The 16,218-nt window shown below is 42.0% G+C and overlaps 1 protein-coding gene and 1 long non-coding RNA gene across 3 annotated transcripts in view; one reads left to right on the top strand and one right to left on the bottom strand.

Annotated features, from left to right (window-relative positions):
* The window catches only part of MYO5A (myosin VA), a 285,827-nt gene that overhangs the window by 38,116 nt on the left and 231,493 nt on the right, over positions 1–16,218 (top strand). The window lies entirely within an intron of this gene.
* Positions 1–16,218, bottom strand: part of LOC143964249 (uncharacterized) — a 40,353-nt gene that overhangs the window by 23,842 nt on the left and 293 nt on the right. The gene's annotated exons all lie outside the window — the stretch shown is intronic.

Below are 16,218 nucleotides of genomic sequence, written 5' to 3'. Positions count from 1 at the left end.
CTTGCCTATATCTAAAAAGTACTCCTGTCGGGTCCTCAAAAACTTTAGCTGAAAATCTGCAGTATTTCAGAACCAACACCTGTGTCACTGTATGGCAGAGCAGTGATTTACGTCTTTGAGGAACAAACCATAGCGAGTAGTGAGGACAGAGTTATCTGACACTCCGGGAAATGTTGAATGCATGCATGAAGACTGGCAGAGGCTGAAGCACTGGACTTGAAGAAAGGGAAGAGTCAAAGGCTGCCAGACAGGTGAATATAGTGCCTGTAGCAGCTGCTACTTAACTTCCCCTCTGCAGAGCTGTGTCCCCTTTGGCATGTGGCCACACATACTTCCAGGTGTTGCGCCTGTGGCCAAAAGGCCAGCGCACATCACTTAGCTGCATCCTTAAAGGGCCGATATACTCAGTGGACAGACACTCATGCAACACTTGTCTACATAGTTGCTCAGCCTCCACACTGCTTACCTGTCTGCCTTTAAGCCTTTTTGTTTAGTCTCTGACGGCCATGCTGTCTACTGCCACAGTTCATGGAATTTTCCACCTGTGTGCTCCTCTTCATAGTGGCAAAGTTCTATCTGCTTGCTTCACTTCAACTGCAACTCTAGTTATGTCCATCTGCAAGCTTCATCCCAACTGCAGTTCCAGGTATGCTCCATCTGCCAGCTTCATCCTACCTGCAGCTGCTGGAATGCTCCATCTGCCAGCTTCACGCCAACTGCAGCTCCATATATGCTCCATCTACCAGCTTCATTCTATCTGCAGCTCCAGATACGCTCTATCTGCCAGCTTCACCCCAACCACAGCTCCAAGTATGCAACATCTGCTAGTTTCATCCTAACCTCAGATCCACTCCATCTGCTAGCTTCATCCTAACTGCAGCTCCAAGTACACTCCATCTGCTAGCTTCATCCTAACTGCAGCTCCAAGTACACTCCATCTGATAGCTTCATCCTAGCTGCAGCTCCAAGTACACTCCATCTGCTAGCTTCATCCTAACTGCAGCTCCAAGTACACTCCATCTGATAGCTTCATCCTAGCTGCAGCTCCAAGTACACTCCATCTGCTAGCTTTATCCCAGCCATAGTTCCTGGTACACTCCATTCACCAGCCTCACGGCAACCACTGTTGCTGGCAGGCTCCACCTGTTCCTCACCCCATCCACTTTTCCTGGCACACCCAATCTGATGTCTGCTTTCTGAGCCCATGCAGGTGGACACATCCTATGTACCTCTTCTGTGATCCAGCTGGAATTTGCGTTTTCTTACTGGTCAATTGGATCATCCCGTTGGTGATCCTATCGCATCTTCCTACTGTCTTTGGAAAAGTGACCTGGGGCAGGATGCAGCTGAATTCAAACTCCTGTGAGGGGATGCCTAGTAAATACTGCTTGTCCCTAAGGCTCTGTTTCCCAGCGTACCCAGTCAAGGCCAGTGCAGGGTCCAGTTTGTTCTGTTGCCAGTGCAGGTTTGTGACAATAGCTCCTCTACTACAGTAGGCTTTGGGTGTAGTTTTTAAAAATATGACAGGGATGCTCTAAGACAAGAGTAATCTCTTTTTCCATTGGTGATTAAGACATCAGTCTTTGAATATTTTGCAATAATATCTACATTCTAGCACACCTAACGTGCAATCACAGCTTGATATTCATGTCCCTTGTTTTTAATTCTAGTGAACAGGCTGGTCATTAGGTCTGTAGTATAAAAGGATGTGTGCAGTAGATTTTACAGGTCCTTTATACATGATTGCACTTGGGTCCTTACACAGAGTAATTCACTAATGGGCAACCCTCCCCCATGATGAAATGAACTCAGACATCAATGATTTAATTAAACAGACCACTTTCAGTGAAATCATGTGACTGTGGCATGTGACCTTTCTAAATGGGGGCTCAGGTGTGAGGTCAACACTTAGAAATTAGGATACTATTTTTGGACAGTTTGGTTAAAAAGTCGTCTCACTTAAAAGATGACAGAATAAGAGGAATTCCTTTTTTTTGCCAGTTCCATCTTATATTTATCCAAATTGAAAACAAAATGAATCTGTAATATCAAATAAGTATTTTTTTTACGGGAAACTTTATTTTTAAAATATTTTTACTGATCAGGTTCAAAAATGCTTGGCTAGTTTAATTTATTTTTTATTTTTACATAGGAATAGAAAAAGTGGAAGTAAGAGACCCCTATGTCTCTCTGGTCTTATATGGTGGCCATACATGGAGGGATTATATACAGTGGTGTGAAAAAGTGTTTGCCCCCTTCCTCATTTCCTGTTCCTTTGCATGTTTGTCACACTTAAGTGTTTCGGAACATCAAACCAATTTAAACAATAGTCAAGGACAACACAAGTAAACACAAAATGCAATTTGTAAATGAAGGTGTTTATTATTAAAGGTGAAAAAAAATCCAAACCATCATGGCCCTGTGTGAAAAAGTGATTGCCCCCTAAACCTAATAACTGGTTGGGCCACCCTTAGCAGCAACAACTGCAACCAAGCGTTTGCGATAACGTGCAATGAGGCTTTTACAGCGTCCTGGAGGAATTTTGGCCCACTCATCTTTGCAGAATTGTCCTAATTCAGTTACATTAGAGGGTTTTCGAGCATGAACGGCCTTTTTAAGGTCATACCACAACATCTCAATAGGATTCAGGTCAGGACTTTGGCTAGGCCACTCCAAAGTCTTCATTTTGTTTTTCTTCAGCCATTCGGGGGTGGACTTGCTGGTGTGTTTAGGATCATTGTCCTGCTGCAGAACCCAAGTTCGTTTCAGCTTGAGTACACGAACAGATGGTCGGACATTCTCCTTCAGGATCTCTTGGTAGACAGCAGAATTCATAGTTCCTTTTATCACGGCAAGTCTTCCAGGTCCTGAAGCAGCAAAACAGCCCCAGACCATCACACTACCACCACCATATTTTACTGTTGGTATAATGTTCTTTTTATGAAATGCAGTGTTCCTTCTACACCAGATATACTTGGACACACACCTTCCAAAGAGTTCCACTTTTGTCTCATCGGTCCACAGAATGTTGTCCCAAAAGTCTTGGGGATCATCAAGATGTGTTGTGGAGAAATTGAGACGAGCTTTGATGTTCTTTTTGCTCAGCAGTGGTTTTCTCCTTGGAACTCTGCCATGCAGGCCATTTTTGCCCAGTCTTTTCCTGATGGTGGAGGCATGAACACTGACCTTAACTGAGGCAAGTGAGGCCTGCAGTTCCTTGGACGTTGTTGTGGGGTCTTTTGTGACCTCTTGGATGAGTCGTCGCTGCGCTGTTGGGGTAATTTTGGGCGGCCGGCCACTCCTGGGAAGGTTCACCACTGTTCCATGTCTTCGCCATTTGTGGATAATGGCTCTCACTGTGGTTCGCTGGATTCCCAAAGCTTTGGAAAGGGCTTTATAACCCTTTCCAGACTGATAGATCTCAATTACTTTCTTTCTCAATTGTTCCTGAATTTCTTTGGGTCTCGGCATGATGTGTAGCTTTTAAGGATCTTCTGGTGGACCTTACTGTGTCAAGCAGCTCCTATTTAAGTGATGCCTTGATTGTGAACAGGTGTGGCAATAATCAGGCCTGGGTGTGGCTAGAGAAATTGAACCAAGGTGTGGACAACCACAGTTATAGTATGTTTTAACAAGGGGGCAATCACTTTTTCACACAGGGCCATGATGGTTTGGATTTTTTTTCACCTTTAATAATAAACACCTTCATTTACAAATTGCATTTTGTGTTTACTTGTGTTGTCCATGACTATTGTTTAAATTGGTTTGATGTTCCGAAACACTTAAGTGTGACAAACATGCAAAGGAACAGGAAATGAGGAAGGGGGCAAACACTTTTTCACACCACTGTATGCAATTGTGTTTTCAAATGATGTACTGTCTGATCGGAAATACAGTCGGAAGATTTAAAAAGATCATTGGATGCGCCAAATACGTGACAATCCTATTGAATTATATGGTCAGATTTTCCATCCAGAATAATTTTAATTAAATTGACCGGTTTTGCTTAAAATTGATCTATATGCCTGATTATTAATTCAAAGATCTGATCATATTACCCTATTGTGTTTAAAAATCATTTGATTGTTACTCACATGACCACCATTAGTGTCCCCTTTTACTGTAGAAATAATGTTCATTTGCTAAGCTAAATTTTGCCACAAAAATGCAGAGAGGCCCGAAGAGTAAAATAAAAGGTAAAAAGTTTACTTTGTAAATCTTAAAGCAAAACTAAACCCACTTCTGCATTAAAGTAGAAGTCCACCCTAACAACTAAAACCTTGCATCTACAGAGATCCACGACCTAATACTAACCTATCAAGCCCTGTAAAGAAGAAATCGGTATAAATACCTTTTTTTTTTTTTAAGCCGATCCAATCGTACGCTGAGCTGTCAGCTGCGGCTTTGCTGTGGAGGAGGGTGCTGAGGACACAGCCGACAACGTAAGCCCCATAGTAAGTCTATGGGTGACGTCACTCCCCATTTATTTTACAGCCGATGTCGGCCATGTCTTCTGCAGAACTGCTACCATTGTCTTCAGAAAAGTTATATATACTGATTTCTTCTTTACAGGGCTAGATAGGTTAGTGTTAGATTGTGGCTGTCTGTAGATGCAGGGATTTTAGTGTTAGGATGGGCTTACACTTTCAAGTGGATGTAAACCCAATTCACAAAATTTGAACAGGGCACCTATATCTATAGTGTTTACTTATCTCTCTCCAAAGCCCTAAGTCCTGTGTCTTTCAGCTGCTTCATTCCTCTGTTATCAGCATGATAACTTCAGAGAAGTTCTCCGACACAGGAGATAAAAGCAGCTGTAAATTTGTGTCGGGAGGTGGCTGTAAAAAAGATTAGCAGAGAGCTGATCTATTCACAGCACAGCTCTGCAAGTTTCTTCCTTCCTCTGCCTATGTGAGGGTGGGCGGTACCTTTCCTCCAATCATCTGTCACGCAATGTATGCCTGGACTCTCCTCCCACTGCTGAAAGAGGTAGCAAAAATTCTAACAGGATGTTTACTTTCTAAAGAATGTAGAAAGCTGAACACAGCAGATATAATGTAAAACATATGTAGGTTTCATCTCTATGTATCATCTGAGGCTGTTCACTTCACTGGGTATATGTGAGGGTTTACATCCACTTTAAGGCTCATGTTGATGAGCTTTGTTTTTCTCTGCTTGCAGTGTGTTTACAACGCATGAAACATGGGCCAGCAAAATCCCTTTGACTTTAATTGGCAAGAACACATTCAGAGGCTGTGTTTTGACCTGCTTTGTGATACGCTGCGTTTCTTTGGACGCAGTGGAGTTGATTTAGTAAAACTACTGGAGTGTGCAAACTCTAGTGCAGCTCTGCATAGAAACCAATCGGCTTCCATTTTTTTTTTTTTTTTGCCTAAGCTTAATTGCACAAGCTGAGCTGGCTACCATGCACAGCTGCACTTGATTTTGCACTCTCCAGTTTTAAGCCCCTTACACACGATCAGAGAATCGTACGAAAAATGGCGCTTTTGAATCGATCGTACGATAATCGGATTCTTAGTACAGAGCTTTTGAGAGCCGATCAGGACAGTTCATCCGATATTATTCTATCGGACATGTACAGAAATCTTTTTTGTGCGATGCCAGATCGTACGATTTTCGTTTAATCAGTACAGCTGTCGTTCGAAAATGCAACACATGACATCACTTTTTTATTCTGTCCTACGAGAATTTTCGAAACTTTAGTAAACTCATCAGATTCGACGTGTGATTAGCGTGCAAAAATAAAAAATGGATGATCATTTCTCCAATAATCGGATCGTGTGTACCGGGCATTGGTAATCAACCTCAGCATGTCCTATTGAGGTACAAAGACTATCGGACCCAGACCCTTCTTTTTAAATGCTGTCTTTGCATTTACCATTTTTTCAATTTGTTTATCCATTCATTCATTCTTTACTTACAGAGACTAAAGACTTGAGAGCATCATTGAGAATCCACAATGTGTTCAGTGCTGGCAGCTTGGCTTGTAGTGGTTTGTTTGCTTTCAGCTCCTGTTATATACAGACGTATGAGGAGCACATGGTGTGAATGCTGCCTACAGCACATTCTGGCCTATATATAACCATAGCAAGCTTGATTCTTCTCCTTGGACACTGGCGTCTGTTCATAGCACTGCGCAGAGCTTTGTAAACAGTGTGTGAACTCTTCTGACCTCCTTCTTAGTACTATTACTACTCTATAAACCAGTAGTGAATTGAAACATGGTGGCCGCAACAGCAGCCAGTTTACATAATTTCCGGTCCATCTGGCTGCTCGCTGTCGCAGGTGGAACGCACGCCGGTTTCCAGTGCTTTACCACGGGACATCCATCTAATCACTCTGCTACTCTCTGCGGTCTCGGTGCCGGGCGATGGCACCACCAATGTAAGCAGCCACTTGGCTATGTTTGTTTTTAAGATTTTTAATAAACGGGATTACACTATTTGGTTCCTTCTACATTTTGTTTCATATCTCATTTGCGAGTTCCTTATAGTGTGAGGGAACGAGTCCAGTCTACAGGCCGCTCCATTGCAGCAAGCAGTATCTTGCTAAAAGTTTGTTTGACCTTTTTTTTTTCATTAATTAGGTCAACTACATCTGGTAAGCCGATGCCCATCTCTTGAGCACTTTGGGTGACATCCATAGGCGGTGAAGGTGTTCTACTGTTTTTCTGAATACAAGACTTGGTCACAAGAGTCACCTTTTCATGGACTTTTTTTCACTTGGATATATGTCAGTTGTGTGATACATATGATATGTTTCATTGTGGTTATTATTAGGTCCTCTATGGCCATCACGGCATGGCTATTTTGTGTTTTTATGCACATAATTGTTGCCGTTATCACAGAATAATTTTAGGTAATATGTATCGTATTATTCACTAGATTTATGGTTTCTGGTTGCCCTTCAGCCATGCAGGCTGGTGCTTTTTTTGTATTTTCTAATTATTGTTTATATTATTTAATATTTTATAAGTATATTTAGCGCCCCCTACCAATCTTTCTTCCTATATGCAGATCTTTCCCTGTAAAAAGTCACATTTGGCTCTTCTATTTTGAGTCTTCTTATTGGTCAGTGAGGATTCCCATCACATTGGAGTCCAATAGAAAGTCTCTAGAAGAGGCCAAGCTCTGCTTTTACAGGAACAGTTGAATTTTTTATATAAAATCTGCTTTGGTCTCTGGACCTACAGTACACATGGTTTATCATACAGCTTTCAGTGTCTGTTCTGTCTAATGTAAGTTTTATTTTATTTTTTTAGTTATTTTAATTTTTTTCATTTTGTACAGCATTTGAATTTCTCAGGTCTAACAATAATGAAATAATTACATTAAATATCAATAATTAAAATAAAAAAATGCTAACAACTTTGGTTTGTAATTTAGGAAAGGCCAAACTTGCAGTCATTCTATACCTGCATGATTAGGCTTCTAAATGTAACATTGAAATATTTAGATTTCATACATTATACATGTATATATGGATTTAAAATGCAATGTCTTATACTTACGTGAGCCCGTTCTTCCAGCACTGTGCCCGAGTGCAGTGTCTCTCTCCGTTCTCTCCCTCATCACAGAGCAGTTTAACAGTAATGGGAGTCATTGGCTCCCACTGCTGTCAATCAAATTCTGTGGTGAAGGGGCTGGATTGAGCCACGCTGTCTTTGTCTATAGATGCAGATAGTGAGTCTCGGAATGAAGCATGCACGAGTGCCTCCATAAGCGGCTTCCTATAGGGGCCCCAGGAGAAGGGGCCAGGTACGCTTGCAGGGGACCCCAGAAGAGGAGGATTAGGGCTGCTCTTTTTAATTATTATTTTACAATCACTTTAAAGTCCAAGAATAAAAATCTGACGTTTCATAAAACCACAAAAATTGTTGCTGTCTATGGTGTCCCCATGTCTCCAACAGTTGTACGCATCTGGGGGAATTCAACAGATTCAGAGCTGTGTGTGGTCACTGCTATTGGTGGAGGTGGAGGAAGGCACAATAGCAGCATGACTCCTCTTGATTCCTTGCCATGATCCTGTTTGTCAGCTGGAAATGATCTGTTTTGTGTCTTACCAGCAACCCCCCAACTTCAGAAACATTGGTTATAAGATTACAGATGTACCATTAAACACCATGCCATTAAAACTATAGAAAAGTTGTTGATTGGAGTGAATGTCATTATAACAGAACACATGTTCAGTCTTGACATTACAGGACCGAGGACAGTTGCCTAACCTACAATGAAATTTGATTGTTGCTATCATTAGCAAGCCTTATTTTTCACTCACTAAATCAAAATCCCCTTTATTTTCATGTAACGATTATGGCCTTTGCATGTTTCTGTTGTTGCAATATTTTTACAAAGCTGTAACAGAAATACAATTGATACATTTTACATTATACTACTGTGTGGCCATTATATTTTCATTATCGATAAAATTAAAAGAGAAGTATTGTAAATTATTCTTTCAGCCTTCTTTTAGTCTCGGTTCACACTGGGGCGGCTTCAAAGGTGCTCGACTCTGAAACTGCCCCTTACAGGTTGACTTCAGTGCAGCTTGCAAACGACTTCTGTAATAGAAGTCAACCCAAATTGCGCAGGAAACTTTTTCTAAGTCGGAGCGACTCAGAGCGGTTCCATTGCACTAAAAGGAGTGTGCTTTTGATGGCAAAGTCACCTGAGGTCGCCTTAGGGTGACCCGAGCCTTAGAAATATCACAGTTAAAGGGGTTGTAAAGGTAAAAGTTTTTTCACCTTAATGCATTCTATGCATTAAGGTGAAAAAATATGCGACAATGCTGCCCCCCTGTTTCACTTACCTGACCCCTCAAAAGTCCCGCGCTCGCCCCCGACATCCTCTTCACCGCTCAGCCTGGCCGTTGATTGGTTACAGTGGATGGATTGAAAGCAGCGCAGCCATTGGCTTGCGCTGCTGTCAATCACATCCAATGATGCGGCGTGCCGAGGGGCGGGGGCCGAGTGATACAGTGAGCGGCTATGGCCGCCGGCTGTGTCACGGGAGCGCGCCCGCAAGCACTCCTCCCCTCCATGCAAGCTCCCTCACATGGTCAGAAGTCCTTGCGGGGGGGGGGGAGGGAGCCGAGACAGCCGCCAAGGGACCTCAGAAGACCAGACGAGCTGCACAGTGGAGGTAAGTATAAAGGCCCATACACACGATCAGACTTTTTGACAACAAACATGCAAATTAGCTGTTTTGGAGCAACATCCGACCGTGTGTACGCTCCATCGGACAAACTTTTTTGGTTTTCATCTGACTTTTGTTGGCTGTGCGAACGGACAAACTTTCTGGCAACAAAAGTCCGATGGAGCAAAGTCTGATCGTGTGTACAGAAAACCATAGGACTTTTGTACAAAGTACAAACAGGCATGCTCAGAACCAATGCAAAAGATCAGACAACAATACAGAAGTTGACCAAAGGTGGCGGTAAAGAGCAGAAAAAAACACGTGATTTGGTGAAAGTTGGCTGAAAAAGTCCTGCTGCGTGTATGCAATACAAGTTCAGGGCCGACGCCCTTTGTACAAAAATCCAAGGGAAAGTTTGTACAAAGTCCTATCGTGTGTATGAGGCTTAACATGCTTGTTATTTAAAAAAAAAAAAAAAAAAAAATTACCTTTACAATCCTTTTAAAGCTAAACTCTATAGATATCTATCACCAATACATGTAAGATAATTAGCAAAATATAACAGTTCAGCTCCAAATGCTAGTACACAAAATCAGACCACATACTATACCACTGCAGGACTAAAAAAAAAAAAGGTCAGCAGTAAAAGAATAAAGAGCTCTAGAAGTATCTGTATGAGTAATAACACACATATAATATAAAATCGGCTAGCAGAGTAGTCCAGCGTTGAATGAACAGCTAGCCAGGGGAACAATAGTTTATAGAATTTTTGTACACAACTTCTATGTTGGTATGCAAATTTTTTTTCTTTGAAGGGTTTTTTGGACCATATTTTGCCATTGAAGAGGTGTAGGTGGAATAGAAGACAACCATTTCTGAGCTATTAATTTTGGAGCTAGAAAAAGAAGACGTATTACCATCAATCTAAGCATTGAGGATGAGAACATGTTTTCAGCTATAATACTTAAAAGTGCAATCTAAACTAATATGACCAATGTCATTAATTATATCAAATATAGAGGTGCAATAATGAAATAACTTTGAGCAGCTCCACAACATATGTATCAACCTACCCACACCTGGGACAACCTCTATAGAGTATGATAAACTCTATGTACTATAAATAATTGAGTAAGCTTTTGAGATGGGCATAACCTCAAGAGCTTCTGTCTACTGCTCCTCATCCAAAGAGCCCAAATCTTGTTTCCAGCTCTCCTCGCATTGCAAACGGACTCTGGCACTATTCACAGTCAAAAGAGCGGAATTAAGATCCCCTATGAGACCCTTCTTTGTCAATGTTGCAGATGCAACTATTGTTAGAACTCGAGATGGATTGTGCTTCAAGGTAATAGTGCGAGGTTGCGCCTGCAGGTTATTTTTATTTTTTTTTCAGTTTTCTTTCCTTATCTTTTATTGTTGTTTTGTACATCAAATACTAAAAAAAATTGTAAAAAAAAAACAGATTGATCAAAAGAGCTTTGGCCTTATTTCTTTAAGTAAGAATACACGTGACTCTTGCATTTAGACAATAATCACTTACATCGGAGTTCAACTCTGAAGTTTAACTGCAGCACTTTTTTAAAGTTTAGTACAGTGGAGGAAAACTAGAACCTTATTCAGATTTATATTGTGGTCAGTGTTCCTGTACCAGCATTGTCACTAAGGCTTGATTCACACCTATGCATTTTTAGTGCTTTTTGCATTTTGCAGATTTGCTCTACAGAAAGTGTTCCATAGGAAACCATGTTAGATGGACTGTAGTGCAAATCTGCAAAATGCAAAAAGCACTAGAAATGCATAGGTGTGAATGAAGCCTTAGCCCTTGTGCACACGGTCGGAGATTCCGACAACCAAATCCGTCGGAGTAATTCCGACGGATTAATTCCGGAAGAGGTCCGGAAGTGATGTTGCATACACACGGTCGGACTAAGTTGTCGGAAAATCCGATTGTACATAACGTGATGACGTTATTTCGTTACGACGGGACTACGTTCAGGCTAGTAGCCAATAGCTTTGGTCTAGGAATTTGATCTGAGCATGCGTGGCACTTTGTCCGTCGGAGTAGGCTACACATGATCATAGTATGTCTGATCGGAGCATTTTGTTGGAAAAATTTGGAGTTTGAAAAGTTGGTCCGTCGGATATTCAGACGGAAATAGTCCGATGCAGACCACACACAGTCGGAATATCCGACAAAACGGTCCGATAGGACACATTCTGTCGGAATCTCCGACCGTGTGTACAAGGGCTAAGACAGGAAGAGAGAGAAGTGTAAAAAAGAATATGATACAGATTCTAATCTTTTTCCACTCCAGGAATTAGACAAAATCTAAATGACCATTGGGTCTAGGGGAAGCTGAAGAGGCTGTTTGACTTACTTCAGCATTCTCCTCTCCTTCCTCCGGGGCAGCCCCCCCCCCCAGTTATTATCCCTGCCTTGTGTGTGGAGGAGGCAAGAGTGTGACTGCAACCATAAGCGTCTTAGAGAGGAGACTTTGCAGGTTTAGTCACAATGGTGGAGGAACCCTACCGGAGCGAGGAATGTGGGAAGTATAACTGCACCCCAGAATGACTGAATGAGCAGTTAACCCTTGCAGCGCAGGGGTGCCTACTGCAAGGGTAGGTTTTGACTAATTCTGGAGTTGGCCTTTAAAGTACAAATAAAGGATCCCGTATGACGTTTTAAAAAAGTCCAAAATCCATCTACTGCGTGATGCATAAGCCTTCTAAAGTAAATAAAAAAAAACTTACTTTACCTTCCCTGGCTGAGCCAAATCCTCCACTTTTGTCTTATGCTGCCCCTTTCAGACACTGTAGCTCTCCGTAGGACTAGGTGTGGCCAGGTGCTGACAGACTGGGTACAGCGGATGTCAATTTATGAACTAAAGGGGACCTCAAACGTGGCCCCTGATGTCACCAAAGGGCCACATACAATGTTTAAAGTGGTTCTAAAGGCTCAAGGATTTTTTACCTTCTTGCATTCTATGTATGAAGATAAATAACCTTCTGTGTGCAGCAGCCCCCAGTCTTCCCAGTATTTATCTGAGCCCCATCGCGATCCAGCAATGTGCACAAGAGTCTCAGATCTCTGAGGACTCTCCCTCCTCATTAGCTAAATGAGAAGAGAGAGGGGGTGGGGCCGAGCCACTTTGTGTCTGAATAGACATGTAGAGCAGTGGCTTGGGAGTGAGCCTGCTCAGGTGCCCTTATAGCAAGCTATTTGCAATGGGGGCACTTGGCAGGAGGGTTAAGCCAAAAGCGCCGGCAGTGGACCTGAGAAGAAAAGGATCGGGGCTGCTCGGTGCAAAATCATTCCACAGAGTAGGTAAGTATAACATGTTTGTTATTTTTAAAAAAAACTTGACTTTAATATATGTAATGCATGAGAGGACTGCAGGACTTAAAAATGAAATGAGGGTCAGATAATGTAGACAAGCTACATTTTTGGCTGGGGATATGCTGCAGAAGATAATACAAAACTGGGAACATGTTACATGAGGCTAAGATCAGTGCTAATTCCCTAATCAATGTTCCCACTAAAGACTACCGAGGGTGCACGTCATATACCAAAGGGTGGCAAGTTGGGCACTAGGGGGCTACAGGCTTGTTACTCAGTAATGACATTGCTAATAGCCACACTCCCTGCTACATTTTTTTATTTTATTGGAGTACAAGCAGGTACAGCCTACATGAGAGTGGCAACTCTTCTCTGAATCTAGGAGTAGTTCAGCAACATTGCCACTCCTTCACAGGCAGCTGCGTGAAGTGGACTACACTGGCAGGATCAACAGGTAATAAGGAAAGCAGGGGCAGGTTGGACCTCATGCCTACACTTAGGCAGGCCATACACGATGCAAAACTGTTGCAGGAAAGAAATTTGCATGATTCCTCCATCAACACAGACAGTTCTGACAGGGGAATTCCTCCTGCCGAGCCATTGTCTTCTCCCAGCGGGGCGGCCGGGGAAGCCATTCTCGCCGGCAGAAGAGAGAGGTTATGGCTAGCAGCTATAGCAACCGTTTGCGCAAATCAGAAGTTAATCCGGCATGGTGGTTGTACCCAAGTTGATAAATCGATCAACTTGGTACATTCAGGCTGCCCGTCAACGGTTCGAATCATGGCTGGTTCCTGCTGAACCGGCTGAGATTTGAATGGTGTATGGCCGGCCTTAGCACTTAGAAACCTTGGACAGTGTATTACATATACAGTTCTTTGCCTTATAAGCAACAGAACCAGAAAAAAATGATAACAATAATTGTTATAATTAACAATGCCTCCATGTTTACTTTGCCTTTTAAATAGTTAATTTAGGCCAAGCTGGCCCAAACAAACGATTTCTTTCACCAACAGGTGTTTTTGCTGTATAAACTGTATGGAGCATCAGCTATATACAGTATACAGCATTGCTCAAACAGCTTCCTCTGATTGGCTGGGTCAGAGATCATGGCATCATTCACCTCTCCGCAGGCAAAAAAATAACATTTCTGAAGTTCAGCTTTAAGGCGGGGATGCAGCACAATATCCAGGAATCTAGCATTTTCGTAAGGAGCCCAAAAATGGTAGCTTCCATATTTATCTCATGAATGTTCTACTGACTAAGCACTGACTATAGACTTGTACTGAGATGACACACACTACTGTGTAAAAGTCTTAACCCTTGTACACACGGTCGGAGATTCCGACAACCAAATCCATCTGATTTTGTCCGTCGGATTTTGTCCGAAACTGTTGCATACACACGGTCGGTGTATGGCATGATGGATAAGTATCTGCCTTTATTTCTCAGCACTGAGGACACCACTGATTCTGACCAAATCTCCAACTCCATTTGCAGAAATGCAGCCCCAAATGCGCACGTAATCTCCCCCATTCTTTACTATTTTCTGCAGATTACAATACAATACATGATTGTATTGCTCTCCAGCCCTTCGCTAACAAACTGCCTCCTGCTACAGCAAATTATTTCACATTTTGACTCATCAGTTCAGAGCACCTGCTGCCATTTTTCTGCACCCCAGTCCCTATGTTGCCATGCATAGTTGGGTGCTTAGCCTGATTTCCAAATCTTATGGATGAAACATAGGAACTAGGGTGCAGAAAAATGGATCTGTGGTTAGTTCTCCAAGATATTTAGAACAGCCTAACTGCCGATTTCCTTCAAAAACTGTGTGCCTAGTACCAATGTCTGAAAGCATTCTTCATTTACAGCATTTTTTTCACACCTGCCTAAAACTTTTGCACAGTAATATACAGGTCCTTCTCAAAAAATTAGCATATTGTGATAAAGTTCATTATTTTCTGTAATGTACTGATAAACATTAGACTTTCATATATTTTAGATTCATTACACACAACTGAAGTAGTTCAAGCCTTTTCTTGTTTTAATATTGATGATTTTGGCATACAGCTCATGAAAACCCAAAATTCCTATCTCAAAAAATTAGCATATCATGAAAAGGTTCTCTAAACAAGCTATTAACCTAATCATCTGAATCAACTAATTAACTCTAAACACCTGCAAAAGATTCCTGAGGCTTTTAAAAACTCCCAGCCTGGTTCATTACTCAAAACCGCAATCATGGGTAAGACTGCCGACCTGACTGCTGTCCAGAAGGCCATCATTGACACCCTCAAGCAAGAGGGTAAGACACAGAAAGAAATTTCTGAACGAATAGGCTGTTCCCAGAGTGCTGTATCGAGGCACCTCAGTGGGAAGTCTGTGGGAAGGAAAAAGTGTGGCAGAAAACGCTGCACAATGAGAAGAGGTGACCGGACCCTGAAGAAGATTGTGGAGAAGGACCGATTCCAGACCTTGGAGGACCTGCGGAAGCAGTGGACTGAGTCTGGAGTAGAAACATCCAGAGACACCGTGAACAGGCGTGTGCAGGAAATGGGCTACAGGTGCCGCATTCCCCAGGTCAAGCCACTTTTGAACCAGAAACAGCGGCAGAAGCGCCTGACCTGGGCTACAGAGAAGCAGCACTGGACTGTTGCTCAGTGGTCCAAAGTACTTTTTTCGGATGAAAGCAAATTTTGCATGTCATTCGGAAATCAAGGTGCCAGAGTCTGGAGGAAGACTGGGGAGAGGGAAATGCCAAAATGCCTGAGGTCCAGTGTCAAGTACCCACAGTCAGTGATGGTCTGGGGTGCCATGTCAGCTGCTGGTGTTGGTCCTCTGTGTTTTATCAAGGGCAGGGTCAATGCAGCTAGCTATCAGGAGATTTTGGAGCACTTCATGCTTCCATCTGCTGAAAAGCTTTATGGAGATGAAGATTTCATTTTTCAGCACGACCTGGCACCTGCTCACAGTGCCAAAACCACTGGTAAATGGTTTACTGACCATGGTATTACTGTGCTCAATTGGCCTGCCAACTCTCCTGACCTGAACCCCATAGAGAATCTGTGGGATATTGGGAAGAGAAAGTTGAGAGACCCAACACTCTGGATGAGCTTAAGGCCGTTATCGAAGCATCCTGGGCCTCCATAACACCTCAGCAGTGCCACAGGCTGGTTGCCTCCATGCCACGCCGCATTGAAGCAGTCATTTCTGCAAAAGGATTCCCGACCAAGTATTGAGTGCATAACTGAACATAATTATTTGAAGGTTGACTTTTTTTGTATTAAAAACACTTTTCTTTTATTGGTCGGATGAAATATGCTAATTTTTTGAGATAGGAATTTGGGGTTTTCAGGAGCTGTATGCCAAAATCATCAATATTAAAACAAGAAAAGGCTTGAACTACTTCAGTTGTGTGTAATGAATCTAAAATATATGAAAGTCTAATGTTTATCAGTACATTACAGAAAATAATGAACTTTATCACAATATGCTAATTTTTTGAGAAGGACCTGTATATATATATATATATATATATATATATATATATATATATATATATATATATATATATATTATAAAAATATTCTGAACACATGTATATGGCATCAAAGTAACAATGAATATAATACATTAACACCAGTTCATATGCTTATTTTCACTCATATTTGAAAATAATCCATACAGATTCCCACAAAAGACTATCACTTCCAATTGCATACATGC

The sequence above is a fragment of the Lithobates pipiens genome, unplaced genomic scaffold (genome assembly GCF_037356315.1).
Source record: "Lithobates pipiens isolate NorthernLeopardFrog02 unplaced genomic scaffold, aLitPip1_a1.2 Scaffold_8, whole genome shotgun sequence".
Lineage (NCBI taxonomy): Eukaryota > Metazoa > Chordata > Amphibia > Anura > Ranidae > Lithobates > Lithobates pipiens.
This window is presented reverse-complemented; position numbering and strand designations above follow the sequence as displayed.